Below are 14,754 nucleotides of genomic sequence, written 5' to 3'. Positions count from 1 at the left end.
TTCCTCCATTTTTCACACTCTTTCTCACCTCCTTTGTGGGGCTCTCAGAACACACAGTAGACATGGCGTCTTCTGCTATGCTTATTTGTGACTGGCAGATCTGGGATAATCCATGCCAAGGAATCCATGTGCTTTTCAACTCACTCACTAAGCTTTTGAAATTATGGTGAAGGTATAATGTTGAAAATTCCTTTTTACTTTTAAAATTTTTCCTTCATCCCTCTTCTAAGATGACTCACTCTCAAAATTCATTCATTTCTCCAGCTCCATTTCTTATTCTGTCCATCTTAAACTACCATCTGGAAAAAAATACCATATGACAGATTGCAGAAATAACTCAGTGGTCTGAAGGCTGTGCCGATGGTTTGTGAGGATAACCCTGTCCAACTAAAAACCTGTGCATGGTGGTGACGCTCTTCCTGGCATATGTGTCTGCTTTGGTTTCATTGATTAAGGTTCTAATGAGCCTTTTCTCAGGTCTCTGATTGGTGCTTTAACCTGTGGCTGCTACCTTGGGAAGAGAGAGTAGGAGATGACTGATTCACACAGCACTTCATATTATATTGGCTCATTTATCAGCTTTCCACTAATGACTTAATACTTTAACTCCACTGAAAATGCAACTTGGAATTACTTATTTTTTTATTTTCTCCTCTAAGTACTAATTGTGTATCATCTGAACTTCTCCTACAGGTATTTACAACTATAACAAAGGAAGAATGTAATATGTGGGCATCTATTACATTTCTAAGTTCCTTGAGGACAATATTGATATCTAAGTGAGTCTCTATCCCCATGATTAATATGGCATTTTGCATATCATAGGTAATAAAGCCATTTGTAGCTGGATACATGTATAAGCTAAAGAAAAGAAAGAAGGGACAGGAATCAGTTTACTGACAACTGATTCTATAGTAAAGGAATAATAAATGTAAGTACCAAGGATAGAAAGAATTTGGAGAAAGAAAGGTCTTGAGTGCTGAAGTCAAACTTTCAGACCTAGAGGTCCTTGGGTAGAGACTTGTGAGACTGATGATTTAACTGAAGATAAGAGAAAGAAAACGTTAGCCAATCACCTGGAGAAGCCAAGAGCTTGACTAGCCAGGCTTAGTTTTGAATCTGCAGGTTACAGTTACTAAGGCACAGAAAAAAAAATTTTATCAAGCATTTACATCTACCAAACACCCATGATTCATTAATGTCTCATCTCGTTCACTTGCTTTCATTCTCTTATTTTCCTTCAATAGAAAGAGAGTCATATTCTTAGTCTAATAAATTAATATTGGGAGTTTTTCTCATTATAGGAAAACTTTTTAAATATAAAAAGCTAGTAATGCAAGAGGTTTATTAAGGTGGTAGGGTTAATACCTGTGAATGATAAAAACTAGAAAAAATAGGATTAGATAGATCTGATAAATCTTTACCAATCCAACAGGGAGCCATAGAGCAAAGAAGTGACTGTCACTGGACTGAAATCCTGAGAATATGATAGCCCCATCATGCTCAGTCATTGGCTGGAGATGCTGGGAAGAAATTTGGCCTCAGCTAGAAAGATGAAGCAGAGCCTGATGGCACTCAGGCCTGGAGAATATCACTAACTGCACTTGTTGGAGTTGAACAGAAACTTATTTAAGAGTGATTCAGGGGGCCAGTGTGGTGGTTCACGCCTGTAATCCCAGCACTCTGGGAGGCTGAGGCAGGTGGATTGTTTGAGTTCATGAGTTCAAGTCCATCCTGAGCAACAGTGAGATGCCATCTCTAAAAAAAAAAAAATTGCCAGGTGTTGTAGCGGGTGCCTGTAGTCTTCACTATTTGGGAGGTTAAGGCAAGATCACTTGAGCCCAAGAGTTTGAGGTTACTGTGAGCTATGACACCACAGCACTCTACCCAGGGAGAAAAAGTGAGACTCTGTTTCAAAAAAAAAAAAAAAAAAAACAGAAAAGAAAAATATAGTGATTCAAGTGGCCTACCTCCATAGCTGCCATACCTTACATGTCATTTTTTAAAATTGCTGCAAACTTTATTATTTCAAATTAATATGAGGATACAAATTTTTAGGTTACATTGCTCTCACTTCCAAGGTAAAGTTCAAATTGTAGTTGAGCTCCTCATCCAGGGGGCATGCTGAACACCCTCACATTGTGCACTTTAGGTGAGATTCCGCCAATCAATCACTCTCCCCTCTCGCTTGTTAGATTATATTTGTGTTTTATCATTTGTGTGGGCATGTAATTGTTTATGTATTGGTTTCATATTAGTATTGAGTACATTGTTTTTTTCCCCATTCTTGAGATACTTTACTAAGAAGAATGTGTTTCAACTCCATCCAGGTAAACATAAAGGATTTAATCTCTATCTTTTCTTATAGCTAAATAGTGCCCCGTGGTATAAATATGTCACACTTTGGTAATCCATTCATGGGTTGATGGGCATTAGGGTTGCTTCTAGGACTTGGCAATTATTAACTGAGCTGCAATAAACATTCTGATGTAAATGCCCTTGTGGTAAAATGATTTTTGTTCTTCTGGGTAGATACCTAGTAATGGCGTTGTTGGATCAAATGGAAGGTTGACTTTTAGATCTTTGAGAATTCTCCATACTTCTTTCCATAAGGTTGTATTAGTTTTCAGTCCCACTAGCATCTGTGCCAGCATCTGCAGATTTAGGACTTTGTGATGTGGGCTAATCTTTCTGGAGTTAGGCAATATCTCAGGCCAGCTTACATATGATCTTAATTGATGTAGATGTTTCTGAGGCATCATGCTTGGCTGATCCTAGTTTAGTGCCTCAGAGCATCATACCTAGAAGTGACCCTGGAAACCATCCAGTCCAATCACATAAAAGTCACATTCCAGGTAGCCCCAGGTTTCCCGCAAATACACCTACTTTCTGGATCACAGTAGGAATCAGAAAAGAGGAGACAGTAGCCAGAACTCAGACTTCTGTAAGCCTCCTTCAAAGCATAGTGGCTTACCTCTTGGGCTAGGGATATGGGCTTCCATTCAATATTTCATTTAAAAGGTAGCTTCTGCTACTAAAAAAAAATTATATATATGTAAAGATAAATGCTATACTATGTCACTTATATGTAGAATCTAAAAAAGAAGTCGATTTTATAGAAGCAAAGAGTAGAAAGGTAGTTACCAGAATCTGGTGGTAGAGAAAGAAGGATGGGAAAATGCTCAAAGCTAGACTGGAGGTATAAGTTTTAGTGACCTCTTGCACTGCATTCTGAGTAAAATTAATAATGTATCATATATTTCAAAATTTCTCACAATTGTCGCATTCTCACCCCCCTGTAGACACACACGCAAAGAGAAACTTAGGTTGAGTACCTCTTTCTACAGTGTATATATAGACCAAAACATCACATTCTTCCCTATTTATATGATTATTATTTGTCAATTAAAAATTAGTTGATACTATCACTTGAAATTTACCTAACAAAGGCAAACAATGTAAACTAATGGTTTGTACACTCATGTTAATATGAAATAAACTTTAAAAAAATGATTAAGGGCAGTGCCCATAGCTCAGTGGGTAGGGCACCAGCCACATACACTGAGGCTAGTGGCTTCAAACTGAGCCTGGGCCAGCTAAAACAACAACGATAACAAGAACAACAAAGATAGCCAGGCGTTGCAGTGGGCGCCTTGAGTCGCAGCTACTTGGGAGGGTGAGGCAAGAGAATTGCTTAAGCCCAAGAGTGAAGTTGCTATGAGCTGTGACACCACGGCACTCTACCATGGGCAACAACCTGAGATTGTCTCAAAAAAAAAAAAAAGATTAAAAAAAGTTCTCACCCATACCCATGGAGTAGAATTCTTTTTTTTTTTTTAACACAAAACTTGGTGAGGAGTAATAATACCATGAACAAATAAAAGCTGAGCTGCTCTAATGATAATTGGGGGTTGGAGTCAGAGGAGAGAAGTGACTTTCTCTCACTTTTTTTTTCCCACACTATGGGCATCCCTGAAATTCTAAGTGACATGACTTAATAAAAAGCAATGTACCAAGATTCAGAAAAGCACAGTCACTTGCAGTGTTATAAGTGGATTAGTCATAAAATAAGCTGACTCATCACTCCAGCTCACTCTGATAAGACACTGCCTTTGAAGGCAACTCTATACTTTAAACCAGAAATTTTAGAAACTGAAAGTTTGGGGCTTGGAATATATTCTGCCCTGTGCTGTAAGTTTGAACCTGACAGAAGTCACTGATTTGAAAGTATCCGTGGAGTTCAGATCAAGCTCAGGAAATTTATTTCCACACATAAACTAGTATGGAGGAAAACCTGCTATCACTCTGGAGCAGTGGATGCCGCAAATCAACCAACTGACAAAAGCAATTTACATCCTCCAACTGCCTGCCTTCTTCCTGGAGCAGGTAATGGTCTCTGGGCTCACTAAGGTGGCAAGAAGTGCCACATTTCGGAATGAATTCAATTACCTGCTGAAATGTATATTAAATTTTGACGCCCTCGGATCTACTATGTGGAAAGAATTTAAATTCTCTCTCTCTCTCTCTTATTAACAGGGTGGATTGTTGATCATTCCTCAGAAGGGGCCCCTTTTCAGAGGGTAGTATTACACAGCCCTGGAAATTCTAAAAGTAGTCAGCTGGCCACAAGGTCCATCCCCCAGGCTTCCCACAGGCTGTTGTCTGCTCTGCCCACCTGACCTCTCCCCTTTGTTCTGGACACTGAGCTGACTGAATCTCACCCCTCTCACTGCTGCCATTGGTTATTCCAGAGACATGCTCAGGAAAATTTTATTTGGAGCTACTCAATCTCTTGTGTCAAAGATTCTGATCATATTTCTATACCTTCCTGATACAGTACTACATGTGGTCAGGCAAGCAAGTCCCTGGGCACTTTTAACCTGTCATTTCACAAGGAAGTTCCAGGGCCCTGGGCCAATGGCAGCCTTTCGGGAAAGCTCTTGAAAAACAGCTGCAGCTGTATGGGCCCGGGCTGAGCTGCATGGGTGGTTGAGGGCAAAGCAAAGACAATTTCGGGGTACTTTACAAAGCACCTTCACGTTCATGATTTCATTTGGGCTTCTAAAGAAATCTATAAGGTAAGACTAAAAGAAGGTGTTATTCTGATTTCTATTTTCCAGGTTTTTTAAAAAAAGGTTAGTTCACAAAGATAAGGACTGGTCTAGTTTTAGGCAGTAATGGGTCATGTATTTAGCATTTTCCTCCACAATGCTAGTTGCTCACACTTAACATTTCATGGACTGTGTTCTGGGGCTGTGCACGACCCTTTTCCTGTGTTATCTTCACAGACACCTTGTTGATAAGCACAGTGGAGCTCAGAACAATTGTATTAACTTGTCCAAGGTTACCTGTCTTTGAGCTGCAGCACACTTACTAGGATGCTACCTGTCTTTGTATAGGCCACTAAAACTTCCTTAAGCTCAGGGCAATGGGCATGACCCACACATGTAATTTCTCAGTTCTGTCCTTAAACATCACATAACTTTAGGCGGGTCTCATACTCTCAGTGGCCCTTGCTGGGCTACTTCCTTACAAGGCTGGGGAGGTGTTAAAAGGTGACCATGGAAAGGATATAATTTCACTTCAGTTAAACAGTAAACCAATGTTAATAAGACAGCAATCTTTCTACTTTAAAAAATACTATTCCTATCCTCTGATCCTTTATTTCCCCTCACTTTAACAAGCATTTAACAAGGTGATATTGTCACAGACTCTGAGGGGTAGTTATAAGCTTAGGAAGAAAGTGACAGCACAAGGATTATTGCATTTCGTGTGTCCCTTTGATGAATGTGATGCACAGTTGAGCCCTTATATTGCTGGAGAAAACCCCTTGGGTTCTAAAATGTTGTAGGATAAGTCAGGAAAAGGCTGAGAAAGAGAAGCAATTTTGGAAGAGGCTAAGAGGAAAGGTGAATGTGTTTTTTGGCATTTTGAGGGAGGTGGGGGTTACCAGGATGTGGAAGGAAAAGGCACTTCACAATTTTGGTGGATTGAACTGAGCAAGTCATGAGAACTGGAACCATCCAGCTCATCCTGTTTCTTTTTATTCCAGAAAGCAGAGCAGGAAGTAAACTGGGAAAATGACTGTCATGATTCAGAACTCTTTTGTAATGAGACGTTTCTTTAAAGAGCGTTCAAATATAAACTTGAGGATGAGACTTCCTGTCTTTGGGTGCCTTCCTTGTTCTCTGTCCAAGTTGCATGCCTTCTTGAAGGCTTCCCAATGCCAAGAAAAGCTTCCTTACTCTTCTATCCATTCAGAAAACACTACAGCATTTATTTTTAGAACTCAACAAGTATGGTTATATACTTACACTGTTTTCTAATTTTTTATTTGTCTTATAGTCTCAACTAAACCTCAGAATACTTGATAGCAATGATCACAGTGTCTTCCTCCCTAATGCCATTGTGCCATTTACAACATAGTGGGGCCTAGGCACATAGCAGGGGATAAATGAGCCTGAATGAATGTCTGTTAATTTTGATATACATGTAAACCTTTGTCTCTCAGTCATACAACTCTTGTAGTACTTAAGTACAGAGCCTGTGCACACAAGGTCAAATATGGACTAATGACTAGTGAAGAGAATTTGCAAGTCCACTATTGACAAACAAATAATGCTTAACTTTCTATTCCCAAAGCTAATGTTGTCAGAAATAATTTCTTTCTAAACTATAAGACTTCTGAATCCTTGTCTTTCGATGATACATGAAGATCACGTTTTATTTCCTATAATGCATACATCAGGGATATTGGGTTTTGTTTCCAGACTATTGTCATCAACTGAGTCACATACATTTTTTGGTTTCACAGTACATATAAAAGTTATATTTGCATGATACTATAATCTATTAAGTATGCAATAGCATAGCTTAAAAATGATGTAATATATCTTATAATTTTATTGCTGAGAAGTGATAATAAAAGTCATTAATAGTAATGGTTTTGCTTGTAGAGGGTCTTGCCTCAATATTGCAGACTGCTGATAGAAGGGGGTGGTTCCTGAAGGTTGGCATGGCTATATCAATTTCTTAAAATGAGACAACAATGACATTTACCACATTTATGAACTCTTTGTTTCACAAAAGATTTCTTTGTAGTATGCAATGCTGTTTGATAGAACTTTACCCATAGTAGAACTTCCTTCAGAATTAAATTTAATCCCCTTAAATTCTGCCACTGCTTTATTCACTCTGTTTATAGAATATTCTAAGTCTTTAGTTGCCATCATGACAGTGTTTCATGGCATCTTCACCGGGGTAGATATCATCTCAAGAAACCACTTTCTTTGCTTATCAATAAGAAGCAACTCCTCATCTGTTCAAGTTTTATCACAAGACTGCAGACCTCAGTCATATCATCAAGCTCTACTTCTAGTTCTCTTGTTCTTTCCACCCTGTCTGCAGTTACTTTCACCCCCAATGTTTGTGAAGTCTTGAATCCACCCAAGTTATCCATGAGAGAGTTCAGAAGTCTTTTCTCAGCTTTTTCAGAACTCCTGTTTAATGATGACATTTTGAACTCTTTCCATGAATCATTCTATTTGTAATGGCATCTAGACTGGTGAATCTTTTCAAGAAGGGTTTCAGTTTACTTTGCCCAAATTCATCACAGGAATCAGAATCCAGGGCAGGTATAGCCTTAAGAAATGTATTTTGTGGGCTCGGCGCCTATAGCTCAACCGGCTAAGGCGCCAGCCACGTACACCTAAGGTGGCGGGTTCGAATCCCCAGCCCGGACCCGCCAAACAACAATGATGGCTGCAACCAAAAAATAGCCAGGCGTTGTGGCGGGCGCCTGTGGTCCCAGCTACTTGGGAGGTGGAGGCAGGAGACTCGCTTGAGCCCAGGAGTTGGAGGTTGCTGTGAGCTGTAATGCCATGGCACTCTACCCAGGGGGACAGCTTGAGGCTCTGTCTCAAAAAAAAAAAAAAAAGAAATGTATTTTGTGAATAATAAAATAATAATACTTGAAAGTCAAAATTGCTCCTTGATTCATGACTGCAGAATGGATGCTGTGTTAGCAGGCATGACAACAATGTTAATCTTATGAGCAGTAGGTCTCAACAGTGGGCTTAAAATAATGATTAAACCAAGCTATAAACAGATGTGCTGTCTTCAAGGCTTTGTTCCATTTCTAGAGCATAGGCCAAAGCAGAATTAGTATCATTTTTGATGGCCCTAGGATTTTCAGAATGGGAAATGAGTATTGATTTCAATTTAAAAAATCACCAGCTACATTAAGCCCTGACTAGAGAAGTCAGCTTGTCCTTGGTAGTTTCAAAGCTAAGCGTTAAGTTCTTCTAACTATGAAAATCCTAGACAGCATCTTCTTCCAATATAAGGCTTTTTTTTTCATTGAAAAATCTGTTGTTTAGTGTAGCCACTTTCATCAACTATCTTAGCTAGATCTTCTGGATAACTTGATGTGACTGCTCCATCAGCACTCGCTATTTCATCTTTTGTTTTTACGTTATAGAGATGCTTCTTTCCTTAAGCCTCATAAACCAACCTCTGCTAGTTCTAAACCAGTGGTTCTCAACTTCCTAATGCCACAATACTTTAATACAGTCTACAGGGGTCATGACCCACAGGTTGAGACTTTTATTCTGTAGCTTCCTCACCTCTTTCAGCCTATATAGAATTCAGCTTAAGGGAACATTGTGGCTGATTTAACTTATCCAGAACATTCAAACTTTCTCAGCAATAAGGCTGTTTCACTTTTGTATCCTCTGTGTGTTCATTGTAGTAGCATTTTTAATTTCCTTCAAGAACTTTTTCTTTGCATTCACACCTTGGCTAATTGTTTGGTGTGATAGGCGTAGCTTTCAGCCCATTTCAGCATTTGATATGCCTTCCTCAATGAACTTACTCATTTCTAGCTTTTGACGTAAAGTGAGAGATGTGCAACTCTTCCTTTCCTGTGAACACTTAGAGGTCATTGTATGGTTATCAATTGGCCTAATGTCAATATTGTTGTGTTTTAAGGAATAGAGAGATGATTGGGGGAAGACCAAGCAATAGGGTAGTCAGAATATACAAGACATTTATCAACTAAATTTGCCATCTTCCATGTGCACAATTTATGGTGCCTCAAAACAATCACAATGTTATCATCCAAGATTATTGATAATAGATCACCATCACCAGATACAATCATAGTTTAGAAGTTTTAAATGTGAGAAATAGCAAAAGGAGACACAGAAAAGACACATGCTGTGGAAAAAATAAATGGCACTGATACAGTTGCTCAATGCAGAATTGCCACAAACCTTTAATTTGTAAAAAAAGGCAATACATGCAAAGTGCAATAAAATAAGGTATACCTGTACTTATTAGGAGGTCTGCCTGAGCAAACGCTATGTGCTAGGCTAAGTAGCTCTAACTAAAGCATAAGTCCTTAATTAAACTGATAACACAAGCTCCAAGTACATGTTCTTGGGTGTTAAATTAACCAAAAGCAAAGTATTATGGGTTCATTTGTGTCTACCACTGGAGGAGAAGGGTTCTTGTTAGATATAACAAGTATTTTAAATCTCTAAATTGCAGGGAACATTAAGAGAAATAGGATGGTACATGAAGCATTGGTTTTAAAAAAATAACACAAGGAAGAAATTAAGGTGGCTAAACTTTAATCTGTTACTGTCATTCAGAATAAAGTGTTGGTGGCATAGCATGGATGATCTGTTATAGAACTTGGAGATGAGCTTACCTACTCACTTTATGTAACAGGCAAGAAAACTGAAGCTTGGAAACGTTAAATGATGCACCAGTGTCACCCAGTTGAGTGGTTAGGATACTCGGTTCTAGTTTCAATTCTACCTTCAATAGGATATATGCATTTTAGAAATATAAGATGACAAGTATTAATGTAAAATGGAATAGTTGAGCTAATTATACAAAATTCTTTATTTATATTCACTCACTGTGTGTGTTCAAGGTAGGTAGGAGGATTTGTCTTTTTAATTTTGGAAATTCTACTGCCCAGAATATTAAAACACTAGAGTAAATTGTCTGAGCACTGGAAAGCCAAAGGCCTCATCCTTATTCATCAAATGTAAATGTAATGATTTGCCTATCGCTGTCATTAACTGGCTAATAACTATTTATGACCCCAGGATGCAGTTTCTGCTCAGTTAATGTGCTCCATAGTAAAGCTATGATTTTATCTCAGCTGTTATGGCTCTTGGTTTCAGCTGCTTGCATTAAGGGATGAGCAGGTTCTGCTGATTATCCATATAATAAGAGATCATGTTCCAAGGGCCTTCAGAAAAACTCTCATCAAACAAAATTGGAGTTGTGCCTGAAAAGGAAACCTTGCAGAATAACATGTTGATTGCCCCCAAATAACCCTCACAAATCACACTTAAGGGAAATTGATCATACGTTTTCTGAGCCACATTTTTAAGCAACTGTGAATCACTAAGTGCTGGGGAATTGTATCTGCTGACACTTCTCAGCCAAGATTTTTTTCAACCCGCTTTCACTTAGCCTTGGAAATTGTACCTGCCCTTTGCAAGCACAGCTTTTTGGAAAATATAGTCAAGTCTGAATCAGAGTGCAGGAGCTGGTTCTGGATGCTTAGCCAGATGGGCTCAAAAGCAGAATAAGGCCACATAGTGCCTCATTTGGTATCTTGACCATCCTCCAAACCAAGCTCCACTTTTTCTTCCTCCTAGTTTTTTCCCTGACTGCATTCCTTTATTCAGTCTGTGTGTAGTGAGCATGGATGGCGTACTAGGACTAGGGAAGATATGAAGGAAGTTTAAGATATATTACCTGTTCGCTCTGACCTTGCAATTTCATTTATAAGAAGAAACATGCACAGAAGCAATTATTCTGGAATCCGTGCTCTTCCTACTGTCTCTACCACATCACTCCTGTTGAAATTATCATTTCTGCTTTTACCTGGACTAACTATTTCCATTGCAGTCATCCTAACTCACGTCTCTTTGGGCATTTTTGTCAAAACATTAATCAGATCATTGCAGTTCTTTCCTGAAAATCCTCGAATGGATTTGTATCTCACTCACAGTACAAACCAATACCCTTCTCATGGCTTATAGGCCCTTTGAGGGGCCTGACCCCATTTTTTGTCTGTCATGGTTTCTTGCCTCCCTGTCTTCTCTCCTTACTCTGATCTGGCTCTGCTACCCTTTTGCTGTTCCTCAAACACAATGATGATTCCAGCTCCTTACAGCTCCTGCCCTTGCTATCTCCCCAGCCTGGCACGTTTTCCCTAGCATTCACATGGTATTTGCCTTCATTTTACTTAGGTTTATTTTCATATATGCCCTTGCCAGTGAGGACTCTCCTGACCAGCCTATAAATACACTGTCACCATCTTCCCACCCTGCCTTCTCTCTCTTCTTAGCATTCAGAAGCACCCAGTTGATTTATTTATGTCTCTCTAAATCGTATAAGTCTGAGGAGAGCAGAGACTTTGCTTAGTTCCCTGGTGTATCCATACAAGCGTGAGCCATGACTGGAACTGCAAAACCTAAAGGCCTCAATCACAAAAGGCAGATGATGCAGTGAATGAATAAATGCATGAATATTGTGGCCAGAGGAGCTTCCCACTGTCCAGCAAATGAAGTCGTGTTCATCCTGGTCTTCCAAAGTCACTCCATTAGGTATATTTCCAAATTCAACTAAGAAAATACCTAGTAGTTTAAACACACTCACTTAGACCTACAACAAGATGCCTAGAGAAAAGCAATCTTGACCCAAGAAGTGCTTAAGGATGTATCAAAACCAGAATCTTTTTCTACGGGTGCTCTGAATGATCACCAAAGAATCAATTAAACAAAACAGGCAGATTAATTGGAGAAAAGGGGTACACATATACTAAAGGTACATACATGGAAACCTTCAGAAAGAAGTCCCCCCAACCCCATCAGTTGAGTGGAGAAGCTTATATACTATTTTCAGGTTATAGGAAGAATGGGCGATTGGGTTTTGGGAAGTAGAGGGAAGAGCAATTCTGCTGAAGGGCAATCGACAATTACTAGGGAGAAATCAGAGGGCTTGGAGGGCATGCTGTGGTCTGGGGCAAAGTCTGTTGGGCCTGTAGAGTGGACATCAGTTTGCGACAGAAGTCTGTTCAGGTGGTTTGTTGACAGACATTAGTTTTCCTTTCTTCAGTTTGGGCCTGGTTAGTGAAGGTTCAGGGAAAGGACCAAAAGTACCTTTTTCTTCTTTGGTAGGACTAAACTTGAGGCAGATAAGGAGACTTCAGAGAATCCTATGCTTGGGGAGAAACTTCAATGTGTGTGGTAGGTCAGTGGGTCCTTAAGGCTTCTTCAGTTCAGCCTGTCACAACGTCATGATATCTTAGGATATCAGTTTCTGAGCCCTAACAACTTGCACTGTCCTTAGCACAGTGGCCAGACAACTAGGCACCATATAAATATTCAAGGCATGGAAAGTAGGAGTGGTAATTATAGTGACATTTAACCCATTTTTCAGAAAAAAAAAGAACTTTCCCAGATGGCTTTTCTTATGACACTTTTCATTATAAAAGTGCAACTTACTCATTCTTCAAGGAATGTGGAATTTTTTATTTTCTCAGCCACTAGGGAGAAGATGGACAAAGAAGTAGGTTATGAATGGGTTTTTGTATAGCCAGCCTCTTCTTTCTGTCCCTAATCCGTTCTGTCCTATGGCCCCACCTGATTTACAACCACTCTACTACACACCGTTTCTGTTCCAGTCAAACTCACTGTATACTCTTCCCCAGACAATTCAGGTCCTCTTTTTTACAGTTTTTTAAAAATATTTTTTAACAGAAAAATAGAGAAGATAGTACAGTGAGGTCCCATATACACAACAGATAGTTTTCTTATTACTAAACATTTTATGTTAGTATGATACATTTCTTACAACTACTGGGCTAATATTATATTGATATGTTCTTTTTTTTTTTTTTTGCAGTATTGGCTGGGGTCAGGTTTGAACCCGCCACCCCTGGTATATGGGGCCAGCACCCTACTTCTTGAGCCACAGGCTTTGCCCTATATTGATACATTCTTAAAGTTCACCCTGTATCCTGATTCTCTGTATTCCAATGACTTTAATTTTGGGGATTGATGCTATATTTTGATGCAGGTACACAATGTGTAATGATCGAATCAGGGTAAATGAGATAGGTGTCACCTCAAATATTTATCTTTGTGTTAAGAACATTACGATTCTTCTCTTCTAGCTATTTTGAGATACACAATAAGACAGTATTATTACACACAGTAATTCCTCTATAGTACTATTGAAGACTAGAACTTATTCCAAGTGTGCTTTTGTTTCCTTAACCAACTTCTCTTCATTCCCTTTCTCTGGTTCTAGCCTCTGATAGCCATCATAACTCTGAATGACCTTTATGAGATCCACATTTCTTAGCTCCTACATGTAAGTGAAAATATGTGATATTTGTTTTTCTGTACTTGACTGATTTAACATAATGACTCCTAGTTCAACCCATATTGCTGCAAATGACAGGATTTTATTCTTCTTTCCATGGCTGAGTAATATCCTATTATGTATATACCACATTTTCTTTATCTACTCATCCATGGATGGATACTTTGGTTAATTCTGTATTTTGGTTATTGTGAATGGTGATGTGATACACAAGGGACTGCAGATATCTCTTTGGTAATTTGGGGTATACACCTAGCAGTGGGATTGCAGATATCTCTTTGGTAATTTGGGGTATACACCTAGCAGTGGGATTGCTGGATCATAGGGTGGTTTTATTTTTAGGGTCCCATCCAGTATAGCACCCTACCTTTACACATCATGTCTCCTTAGGCTCCTCTTAACTGTGACAGTTTCTCAGAGGAGTATAGGTGAGAATGCTCCCATGGTAGAATGCTTCTCCACTGAAATTTGGTTGCTATGCTTCTCACTGTTGGACTGGGCTTATGGGATTTGGCAGAGGATGACCACAGAGGTCAAGTATCCCTTGAATTATATATCTAAAGTATATACTGTCAACATGAGGTGTTGGTCTCTACTGTGAAGCTGTGCATTTTCACCCTTTTCTTTCTGTGTTCGTGGGACAGCACTCACTATGTGCAGCCCACACGTAAGAAGTAGTGCGTTATGTGCTCACTCTTGAAGGTAGGATTGTTACATACCTATTTAGAATTCTTCTAAAGGGGAGATTTTCCTTTTTCTTCATTTATTCAACCATTTACTTATGTCAGTATGGACCCACTAGTTTTAACTTTATACTTCTAAACTACTGATTATAATCCATTACTATACCGATGTTCTAGTTTATCCACCTATCGATAAATCCTTCCATTTATTGGCAATTATGAATAAAGCTTCTCTAAACATCCACAAGCAGCTTTTTGTCTGGACATAATTTTTCTAATCAGGTAGAAAAATCTCAGGATTGTGACTATTATTTAGCTTTGGAAGAAAATGATAAAATGTCTTCCAAGATGACTGTACCATTATGCATTCCTACCAGTAATGAACAAGAGTTCCTGCTATTTCAAATTCTTCTAAGCATTTGATATTGCCATTTTTGTTTTGCATTTTAATCATTCTAATGGGTAGGGAATGTTTTATCATTATTGTTTGAATCTTCAAATTTTTGCCTTTCCTCACAATAGAAAAATTCTACATTGTTATATATGGATACCCTTAAAGGCCAATTTCAATGCCATTTCTTCCATCAAATATCTCTCAGAACCTCCCCTTATTAACAAAATTAACTTTTCCCACCCATCCTTCCACCATCTGTAA

The sequence above is a fragment of the Otolemur garnettii genome, unplaced genomic scaffold (genome assembly GCF_000181295.1).
Source record: "Otolemur garnettii isolate 467f Iridium unplaced genomic scaffold, OtoGar3 scaffold00003, whole genome shotgun sequence".
Classification (NCBI taxonomy): domain Eukaryota; kingdom Metazoa; phylum Chordata; class Mammalia; order Primates; family Galagidae; genus Otolemur; species Otolemur garnettii.
The sequence above is the reverse complement of the archived record's forward strand: the minus strand, read 5'-3'. Positions refer to the sequence as shown.